The 12,001-nt window shown below is 40.5% G+C and overlaps 1 non-coding gene across 1 annotated transcript; it reads left to right on the top strand.

The window, feature by feature from the left end:
* Nucleotides 1–7,403: 7,403 nt before the first annotated feature.
* LOC125589405 lies at nucleotides 7,404–7,510 on the top strand. The gene has a single exon (XR_007325598.1). It is a non-coding gene; the product is annotated as a small nucleolar RNA R71 (small nucleolar RNA).
* The last annotated feature ends 4,491 nt before the right edge of the window (nucleotides 7,511–12,001 follow it).

Raw genomic sequence — 12,001 nt, 5'->3', positions numbered from 1 at the left:
TTCTAAAAAAACTTGGTTGGTGTCCACAGCATAAACCGTTTAATGTTATCGGTGTTTTCTTGCTTACTATCTTCCCGGATTATTCCCGCACACCTTGTTCAAAAAGTCGTACACAACGTTTTAAAATAAACTAAAGTCAGTTTTAATTCCTTCAAAATTAGGTTCAACTACTTACGAAGAGAACTTGTACGTTTCGGTAAAATAAAAGTATACACCCAGGTTTGTTTTAGCGTACACCAAGTTCTTAATGACGTACAGCTTCTTTGTTAAGACGTACACGAAGTTGATAATGAAATTCAATAAGTTCTACATCCCGTACTGTTATGTTAAAGCGAAACAATCACTACAAACTTCCGAGAAGCTGGCTTTACATGTCTCAAATTTTGAAACTTTATTTAATTGTTATTAAGAACGTTCAAAAGTCATCAACGCGGGTCATAGATGGAAAACGTTAAGTATCCATAGAAATTAAAAAGTAATGCGGTGAAGTAGTAAGCACACTTCTCGATTGTAGGTAATCTTAACGTTTAAGCAAAATGATTGTTAAGTAGAAATTTGTTGAGGGGAAGTCAGAATTTTAACAATTTCTCACCTTTTTTTATAGATATCATAATAGGCCACAGTAAAATGGTCAGTAATTGTTTAATAATATTCAGTCTTGTCGATGTCAATAATAAAATCTTTGAAGAATAAAACGATTTCAATGGATATGTCTAAGTTATTATGTACCAAAGAGCCCAATCCCAATCCAAGCATGGTGAACACTGGCAACTATAAAACAAGGGGACGACTGTTGACATGAACAAATGCCTCTTTGTTATGAACCGGTCTCGCTCGCAGTTAAACCATACCGGATCTTCATTTCTAACCACCATTCCCATTCTACGAATGGATTCTCTTGTGAAACGAGAAAAGTACTCCTCATCCTCCCAGAAAATTTTGCGAGTCATTGCATAGGTATAGAACGCTCGCTCGTACCCTACATCCGCTGCTCTCTTTATCAAACGGAGTCCTTCATCTAGACGGTCTAACCCGTAGAAATACTCCACACCCTTGACGTAGAGAGTACTTGGGTTACCCTCCTCATAGCATCTTCTTAACAACAAATGCTGCGTGCCAAGGTACCAAGAGTAGTTAAATAAATCAAAGGAAGCATACACCCCACCGTCGTCTGCCAACGTACACATAGACTTTCAAGTAGATCGGAGTCTATAGAGATCTACGAAAGAGTTTTTTGCAATGCGTTGGACCACCAATGCTTGGAGCACTGAAGGGAGATCGAGGATCGGGAATGGTGCCATTTTAGGAAGAGAATGATTTCTGGTTGGTGTGAATTGTTTCCCAATCTCTGTATTTATAAGGAATGTATCCGTTTGTAACCGACACGAACCAACCTACAGTAACCGATTCTCTTTGGAAATAACGGTTTTCAATTGACTTGAAGTTACGACTTTTGAAAAAATTGTTTGCAATTTACCTAAGGTTACGACGTTTGCTGATTCAGGTTAATTCCGTGCAACGGTTTAAGCGGTTATTTGTTATTTGTGTGCACGGTCTATATGGTGTACGCACCTTATTTATGTACACCTATGTTGGTTTATTGCCTGTAATTACTTTAAATGGTTGAAGAGGTTATTTGAGTAAACTGTGGTTTTCGTACACCGCGTCTGCTCTGTTTTCATATTGGTGTGCATTAAAAAACTGTGCATAACATACACCGAACTCGTTTCGTACACTGTTTGCTGAAAAATATACACTTTGATATTACGTGTATACGCACACCAATTAACCTAATGTGCACACTACCACAATCGAATAGTATGTTGATGTAGCACTTTAGGATTGAATCCATAGAGACCAATGATTACACTTTATTTCTATAGGATCAATATCAAGCTAAAACAATATGGGGGTTTTAAAATTTGAGGGTTTCGTAACAAGCAAGTAAGAGATTGATTTAAGGTTTTTCAGATGATTAAGAATGCTAGCCTAGGGTGGTTTGATCGGGTGTTAAACAAGTGTGTGCCAAACAATTATTCAAGTTCAATTAAGAGTAAGTCTAGAACTCAGATCACTCAGGTTGAATCAACCCACTCTCGTGGTATTGATTCCTTTGCAAGTCGGTCTTGATGCCTAAACTCTCGTTTGGATCAAGATGCGCTAGCAAGCTTTAGAGATCAAGCTTGATATGTTCACAATACACCCTAATATCTACTCTCGCTGACTAGGGATGCAATGCTCATTCATAACAGATCTAGCAACCTATTACACGGTTAATGAACATGTTAAACCTAGGATCTAACATTAAGCGGCCAGTTTAATTGCAAGCATTAAGAACAGTTATGAATGAAGACAATCAATGGATTCACTTATATATGTTTAACTCACGGATCTAACACCCTAACACCCTAGACTAAGCAAGTGGATTACTCAGCCATGGACAGAGATATCATAGAGATAACAGATGAAGAAAACATGTCTGAGTTAATAATAAAAAGCAAAGAGGGTTTAGAAATCTTCTCCAAAGGATGTAGAGATTCTTATCCCTTAACAAGAGTACAAGTTTTCTCTCTCCAAAATCTCTCTAAAATGTCCCGTCGAATGTCTAGAATAATAAGAAAATATATATTGCAGGTCTCTGGCGGCTGCAGGAGAAAAAGGGGGAAGCCCTAGGGTAAAATCCTGAAATATTTGGAAACTTCCTTAAAAATCTCTGTCGCTGGAACAGGCACGCCAGACTGCTCCGCACGACTGCTCTCCGTGAAAAACTCTAAATTGCACTATTTTTCTCTTCTTTTCCTCCAACTGGTTTATCTCCCATCCAATGCAACTCCAGACCTGTAATGACTCGAAAAGGACTAGGAAGACTCGATAAAGACTTGAAAATTAATTTAAAAGCATATATACAAGATGCCAAAAACACCATATATCACACTTTCCGGTTGACATAGAATATCCTCAACCGGAATGAATTTTCCTTGTAAGTTTTTAATCAACAACAGTTATGTACCTTACGGTGGACAACAGTTATCACAAACCCTTCGCAACCCTTCAAAAAGTCATTTAAGAACTTTAGTTTTCCCATTGGTCGCATATCTTCATCTCACCGCCATACGCCATATTATTTCCCTATATAAATGCCCTCAAAACTATCATTATACCACACAACGAATACCATAATCTTACCAAATAATTGCAAAATGAAGCAGGGAGATTTGTCTGTCCGAGAATACAATACATCGTTTCTGGCAGGGGGTCTTCTTCAAAATCACGACCAAGAAACGTTGGTTAAGATGTATCGCAATGGCTTAAGGGAGGACATACGGTTGGCGATCAGTTCAATTGAGTTCTCCACCACCGACGACATCGTGCATGCGGCATTAGGAGTTGATGAAGGTTTGTGCAAAATGAAGCAGGGAGATTCGTCTGTCTGAGAGTACAATACATGTTTTCTGGCAGGGGGTCTTCTTCAAAATCACGACCAAGAAACGTTGGTGAAGATTTATCGAGATGGCTTAAGGGAGGACATACGTTCGGCGAACAGTTCATCAGAGTTCTCAACCATCGACGACATCATGCATGCAGCATTAGGAGTTGAAGAAGGTCAGAGTTCGACTAAATCGAAGGGATCTCCGACTGACTCAGATGAATCGTAAAAGCCCCCAAAGAAGAAGGCTAGAACAAAATACAAGCAAAACGACTGCTCTGCACGACTGCTCTGCATTAAAAACTCCAAATTGCACTATTTTTCTCTTCTTTTCCTCCAACTGGTTTATCTCCCATCCAATGCAATTCCAGACCTGTAATGACTCTAAAAGGACTAGGAAGACTTGATAAAGATTTGAAAACCAATTTAAAAGCATATATACAAGATGCCAAAAACACCATATATCAATTCCCCCAGACTTAGATCCTTGTTTGTCCTCAAACAATGTCAAGTATCAAGAACAGGGAGAAAGGTTTGAAAGTGTGGGAACTCTCATATTCTCAGCAACCATACTTTAACCACAAATCTCTGAACCATACAAGCAGTAAAACTAGGACAACACACCCTTACCGGAACCCCACTGACTGCTGTTCAAAAATCGGCTACATACTCTACATCTCAAACCTGAAAAAGCAACACTATCGAGACAAAACTCCCTACATTCATATAAGAGTAGCGTAAGCTTTTCATCATTGGCACTATTCAGGGTAGACGGGCTAGGTGTTGAACAAGCTATTTAATGGTGGAGTTAAGAGTGTTTAGGGGTTACCATTTCATTTTAGAGGATGCAGGATATCGCACAAAATGGCAAGAGAGGATAGATCCATTGATGTCCACAGCCTCTACTCGTTTTTGCTCTATCTGGAACGACTGCTCCGTTTTGGATCAGCCATCTGGATGATCAGATCATCTGCCTGCTCTCCAATCTTTCAACTTGGTACCCACTCTTTTGCTTGACCTTCCCAGTGGCTCATGTTTCTTTGATTTCTTCCCCTTCTCCATCACCTCATTTTCGTTTTTTTTTTTTTGAAGACTGATGTGGTGATGTGACGAAGAAGGAGATAATACATGATGGTTCTGAGTGCCACTGGTGGTTCTGATTTCGCAACCATTCTGGTTCTCCACCCCTGCTCTTGCGCAGTTCATTGGTTATGGAGCGGTTGCTCCCTTAATCTGCTTGTTCTCCTTTCTGACTTAATTTCTACAGCAGTAACGAGTAAGAGGCTGCGTCGATCCTTTCCTCTCCGACCTTTTTGCACATATCTACACATATGACACTGAAAAACAAATGCATGAAGGTGGAATAAAGGCTAAGGTGCAGGGTGGGAACTAGCTAAAGATGAGCTAGCCACTCAGGATCAGCAAGATGGATAAAAAGGATAAGAAGTCCTGAGTGTGTTCTCATTTCTCTGATCTAATGCCCATAACAAGAAGAATTTTAGTCAAGATTAGGTTCAAGTTAGGTGGAGTTAAGTCTACCCAGTGTAACCTGGTCGGCTGAGAACTTCTGGAGAATCAAGTGAGATATGTCAGGGTGTTCCAGGTCCACATGTGTGTTTTTCGCCACCGCTAAGGTCACTGAATAAGATAACTAAAGCACAAGGTGGTTAGTGATCAACACGGAATAAGGTCCTAATTCCCACAAAGTTTTGACTGACTAGATCATAAAAAATGACTCAAACTAACTCAAAAGAAAAACAAAAGAAAGAAACGAGTTAGTAAACGACGAAAACCCTCCCCCAGACTTACTTCACAACGTCTCTGGTGTGAAAATAAATCAGAGAGAAGGTCAAAACAAGAATAAATATTTTTTTTTGTGAGATACTTACCTGAGTGGAGCGGGCGCTCCATGAAAATTATGGGTGTTCCATCGCAAGATCTCCGCCTGGAGAAGTCGCTCCTTCAGCAACCCATAATTTTTAAGTATCTCGGATTTTTCTGCTTTTTGACCTGAGACCCAATAAATTAAAACAGAAAATAAGCAAACAAAAACAAAACCAAGTTATATTTACACTTACCAGTGGGTTGCCTCCCACCAAGCGCTTGGTTTAAGTCACTAGCTTGACTTGGTGACAGTGATCAGTCGGGTTGATTATGAGGGCTTGTTCCAAAACAAGCTCCACCATCAGACATATTCAACTTCAGAACTCTGCTCAACAACCCCTTCACAACAACTTCTCGTTTCTCTCTCAGCCCATGTGTGAGAATTACTCTGACTTTAGAGAAAATTTTAGAGGTACCCTTGCACTTTACCTCATACTCAATGGATTTCTCATCGCACAACCGAGGTATCAAAGTCATAATAGGGTCACCCTTGACCCTTTTCTTTTGGACTTTTTCATTCACTCTTGCATTCCCACTGAGTTTCTTGGTATCAGTGTGAGGATCTCCATCCAGGACTTCTTTGATCTCACCCTTTTTACCAAGCTCCTTCTTAGGAACAATTTCCAGCTGCTCTCCACTAACCATTGAGATGCAAGAGGCGTAGCGGATTTGTGATATGGTTGGGACAGCCTTGTAGAAAACCTTCTTGTTGATGTTGGAGAAGGAGACTCTCTTATTAGGCATGTCGACGACTGCTCCTATTGTTGCCATAAATGACCTTCCAAAGATCAAAGGCATCTCATGATCCTTGCTCATCTCAACAACCTGAAATTCAGTATGGAGAATACAGTTCCCAACTTAGACAGGAAGGTTGCGAATTGTGCCATAAGGGACTGCCATGGAAGAGTTTGCAAAAGCCAGAGTCACCAGAGAAGGCTCAACATCAATAATGCCCAACTCGTCTACAATCGCTTTTGAGACAAGGTTCAGACTAGACCCAGAATCACAAAGAGCTTCCTTGAATTCCACTCCAGCAATGGAACAAGGAAAAACAAACTTTCCAGGGTCATCAACCTTAGGCAGTACCTTCAGCGATGGTGTCAGTGCTTCAGTAAATAGTGCCTTGATTTCCTCTTGGCATTCTCTACAATTTTTGAAGAATATGTGCAATGGCCTCATCTCCCAAGCATGTTCAAATGAGATCTTTTCAGGAAGCCTTCTTACCATCTTCGTAGACCCAGCCAGCTGCTCTGCACTAATAGGATCCATCAGATGTTTAGGTGGGATTGGATATGGAACCTTAGGAACATAGACTCACACTGGTGGAATCTCAATAGGTTCGTCGGAAGCAGTCACTTCAGAGCTAGCAGGCTGCTTTGTTCTCTCTTCTGCGCCTAGAGCAGTCTCAGCAGACAGTTGCTCTGGTTCTTTTCCCTCAACTTTCTCACATCTCAGCTCTGCTGCATTACAGTGCTCAACTCTAGGATTCATCACACTCTTTCCAAGAAGGGTACCTTGCTACCTCTTGACACTCTCAGCTGTTTGAGCAAGCTGAACATCAATCCTCTTAATGTGGTTGCTCACAGTATCATACTTTGTATTCAGCTCGGTGAACATGTTGTCCATCCTAGTGTTGATGTCTGTAGAAACCTGATTTAATGCATTGCCATGAACCTGCTGACCCTGCAACAGCTGTTGCATCATCATACCCAGACCCTTCAGCTTATCTGGTTGACTGTTCCCGGTAGCTGGAACAGCTTGCCGATTGCTCTGCGGTTGTCGCTGGTTTTGGTTCTGAATCTGCCCGGCCCTAGCTTGCTTCATGCTGAAGACGTGCCCTTGGTTGTTTTTCAGTAGCTGATCAACCTTGGCAGTCAGTTCATCTATCTTCTGGGTGTCGGAACTGTTCTCTTTCTTGGAGCGATCGCTCTCCTCATTCTTATTGGCTGAGGTAGCAGCAATGTTCTCAATCTGCTCAAACGCTCCATCAGTGGTATGAGTCATGAAGTCTCCATTGCTGGCAGAGTTCATAGCACTCTGAAATTTCCAGTCAACTCCATCATAGAAAATTCCCAAGAGGTAGTCATCATCAAATTCATGGTGAGGACATTCTCTGCGATAGTCATTGAAGCGCTCCCATGCATCGCAGAAAGGCTCATCAGTGAGCTGTCTGAAAGAGGTGATCTTGTTCCTCAATGCAATTGTTCTCGCCTTAGAGTAGAAATGGTTGAGAAACGCTGATCGGACCTGTTCCCATGAAGTGAGAGAGCCAGTAGGGAGGGAGTTCAACCACCGTGCAACTTTTCCATCAAGAGAGAATGGGAATAGCATGCACTTGATGTAGTCTGGTGATACGCCATTCGCGCGAGTGAAACTGCAGACTTTTTCGAAGCTCTCAATATGCTCCATTGGATTTTCTGTAGAGATACCAGAGAACACCTTTCTCTGTACTAGATCAAAGCAGGCTTGATCTCGAAGCCCTGCCAGGTGCAGGCTGGAGGAATTATGGCAGAACGAGTAGTAGAGATGTTGCAAGGAAGGTTTCTCTGCCCGATTGAAGCAGTATGTGCCTGCTGTTCCTGCTGCTGCTGAGCAGCTTGTTCATGCGCTTGAATGGTTTGCTGCTTGTTCCTGCGCTTGAATGGTCTGCTGCAACTGTTGCATCTGCTGCTGCATGAGTGCCATTGCAACAATAAGATCATCCTGATTGGCTTGATCACCCATAGTGGTGTCGGTTTTCCTTGGATGTTGACGATTCGTTCTTTCTAACCTTGCTAGCTCCTGGTTGGTAAGTGTAACCAATTTTCCTCGTGCATTTCTCCGAGTATGTCTATTAGTCATGCACCTGGAACATTAGTTACAACAAAAAGTATAGAAAAAGTTAGAGGTCTTAGACTAAATAAATAACCAAAAAATAAGGGTAAAAAGATGGTCTCCAGAAACGGCGCCAAATTGATATTACGTGTATACGCACACCAATTAACCTAATGTGCACACTACCACAATCAAATGGTATGTCGATGTAGCACTTTAGGATCGAATCTACAGAGACCAATGATTACACTTTATTTCTATAGGATCAATATCAAGCTAAAACAATATGGGGGTTTTAAAATTTGAGGGTTTCGTAACAAGCAAGTAAGAGATTGATTTAAGGTTTTTCAGATGATTAAGAATGCAAGCCTAGGGTGGTTTTATCGGGTGTTAAACAAGTGTGTGCCAAACAATTATTCAAGTTCAATTAAGAGTAAGTCTAGAACTCGGATCACTCAGGTTGAATCAACCCACTCTCGTGGTATTGATTCCTATGCAAGTCGGTCTTGATGCCTAAACTCTCGTTTGGATCGAGACGCGCTAGCAAGCTTTAGAGATCAAGTCTGATATGTTCACAATACACCTTAATATCTACTCTCGCTGACTAGGGATGCAATGCTCATTCATAACAGATCTGGCAACCTATTACACGGTTAATGAACATGTTAAACCTAGGATCTAACATTAAGCGGCCAGTTTAATGCAAGCATTAAGAATAGTTATGAATGAAGACAATCAATGGATTCACTTATCTATGTTTAACTCACGGATCTAACACCCTAACACCCTAGACTAAGCAAGTGGATTACTCAGCCATGCACAGAGATATCACAGAGATAACAGATGAAGAAAACATGTCAGAATTAATAATAAAAAGCAAAGAGGGTTTAGAAATATTCTCCAAAGGATGTAGAGATTCTTCTCCCTTAACAAGAGTACAAGTTTTCTCTCTCCAAAATCTCTCTAAAAAGTCCCGTCGAATGTCTAGAATAATAAGAAAATATATATTGCAGGTCTCTGGCGGCTGCAGGAGAAAAAGGGGGAAGCCCTAGGTAAAATCCCGAAATATTTGGAAACTTCCTTAAAATCTCTGTCGTTGGAACAGGCACGCCAGACCGCTCCGCACGACTGCTCTGCGTGAAAAACTCCAAATTGCATTATTTTTCTCTTTTTTTCCTCCAACTGGTTTATCTCCCATCCAATGCAACTCGAAAAGGACTAGGAAGACTCGATAAAGACTTGAAAACCAATTTAAAAGCATGTATACAAGATGCCAAAACTACCATATATCACACTTTCCGGTTGACATAGAATATCCTCAACCGGAATGAATTTTCCTTGTAAGTTTTTAATCAACAACAGTTATGTACCTTACGGTGGACAACAGTTATCACAAACCCTTCGCAACCCTTCAAAAACTCATTTAAGAACTTCAATTTTCCCATTGGTCGCATATCTTCATCTCACCGTCATACGCCATATTATTTCCCTATATAAATGCCCTCAAAACTATTATTATACCACACAACGAATACCATAATCTTACCAAATAATTGCATAATAAAGCAAGGAGATTCGTCTGTCCAAGAATACAATACATCGTTTCTGGCAGGGGGTCTTCTTCAAAATCACGACCAAGAAACGTTGGTTAAGATGTATCGCAATGGCTTAAGGGAGGACATACGGTTGGCGATCAGTTCAACTGAGTTCTCCACCATCGACGACATCTTGCATGCGACATTAGGAGTTGATGAAGGTTTGTGCAAAATGAAGCAGGGAGATTCGTCCGTCTGAGAGTACAAATACATCGTTTCTGGCACGGGGTCTTCTTCAAAATCACGACCAATAAACGTTGGTGAAGATTTATCGAGATGGCTTAAGGGAGGACATACGTTCGGTAAACAGTTCATCTGAGTTCTCAACCATCGACGACATCATGCATGCAGCATTAGGAGTTGAAGAAGGTCAGAGTTCGACTGAATCGAAGGGATCTCCGACTGACTCAGATGAATCGTCAAAGCCCCCGAAGAAGAAGGCTAGAACAAAATACAAGCAAAACGAGGACCCAGAAGACGAACATGGCTATGACGCATACGAGTCGTGTAAACCAAATACGGAAGAAGAAGGGAGTGAGGAGTGCTACGGTAGTGAGGGAGATCTAAAGGACTATCAGGAATACCTTCAGAATAATCACAAGTCAGGTTCTGAGTCTAGCGCTGAATCGGACTGATAGTAAACCATTTATAATTGTTTACATACCACAGTTCAGGTTTTGTAGTTCTTTTTTTTTAAACTTTAATTTAAAACACTTGGTTGAGATAACAATTACATAATTTTTTGCTAGTACATTGTTAAGCAAAAGTTAATTTTAAGGAAAGCAAATTACATTATTTCATGGAAAGCAAAGCAAATTACATTATTTCATGGAAAGCAAAGAAAATTACATTATTTCAGATAATTAAAAGGAAAGCAAATTACATTTTTTCATAATACTTAACCCTCAACCCTAAACCCTAAACCCTAAACCCTTAAACCTAACCCTAAACCCTTAAACCTAACCCTAAACCTAGACCCTTAAGTAACTCCTTCAGATCTTTGAGCTCTTCACGCAGTTGAGCAATTTCAAACTGCATATTCATTCTGGTCTCTAGCTCCTGATGCGCCTCCTTTTTTAATTCATCTATCTCTTCCTCGAAGGCTTTAATACAGTCATGTCGAATTTGCTCGCCAACATCCTGGATAAGAGAAAGGAAAATTGTTTAGTTTATGAGATTGTCACAAAAATATAGTTTATCTTATGAGATTGTTACCTTAAAATCTTTGCAGACGTAGTAACTCCTTCCTTTAACGTCGGTTTCCACACTGATAGGTTCACCGCAAGAACAACATTTTGGTATGCAATGATGAGCATAGCAGACTCACGCCAGTTGCTCTCCCTTTTCCATTACTTCAAATCAGCATAGTAAGGATCTGCCATTGCAGATTCTTGAGTACAGGAAAGATCGAGAAATTGTTTTTTGTGCTTACAGAAATAGAAGTCCGCTTGATTTAAACAACTAAACCCCCACCCCCCCCCCCCCCCCCCCCCCCGGCTTAAATAGGTGAACGCCTAACGGTTATATTTGCCGTCGCTCCAAACGGCTATATTTGCCTGCGATCCTAACGGATCCTACTCTATAACGGCTACATTTGAAAATGTTCCTAACGGGTATAATTTTAAATTTTTGTTAACGGCTATAATGGCAAGTTTTTAGATTTTTGTTAACGGCTATAATGGCAATACTTTTTAGATCAATACAAACGGATATGTAAAGTTCAACTTTAGAAATCTCCATTATAAAGAACCATGGTAAAAAATTTAAAATTTTAAATAATAACGGTTATTATTTATATGTAAAGTTCAACAATAGAACACTCCACTATATCTCTAGACTATTAATTATAAAATGGTGTACAAATCTCTGCACAATTTATTATAAAATGGTGTACATATTAATGGTGTACATAATAACGGTGTGTAGAGTTTCCTATGTACACCAGGTAATGTACACCAGGTCCTTTGTCCACTAAATTTGCTCCCACTGCATTTCCTCGAATATTTGTCCACTGGATTTGCGCCCACTTCCGATGTTGGAGACATCTGACCACGTACACCTCCATCTTTTTTGTTCGCCCATCTGCCCCTCCTTCCCCATCTTTCCCAACTCTTGTACTACACTATAACTCTACACTATTGATTATAAAATGGTGTACATAATTAAGGTGTACAAAGTTTCGTCTGTACACCACCTCTTGTATACCAGGTCTATACATCAGATCGTGTATATCAGGTCTGTACATCACACCTTGTATAATAGGTCTGTGAACCAGGTTTCG

This window comes from Brassica napus, chromosome C6 (genome assembly GCF_020379485.1).
Source record: "Brassica napus cultivar Da-Ae chromosome C6, Da-Ae, whole genome shotgun sequence".
NCBI lineage: Eukaryota > Viridiplantae > Streptophyta > Magnoliopsida > Brassicales > Brassicaceae > Brassica > Brassica napus.
This window is presented reverse-complemented; position numbering and strand designations above follow the sequence as displayed.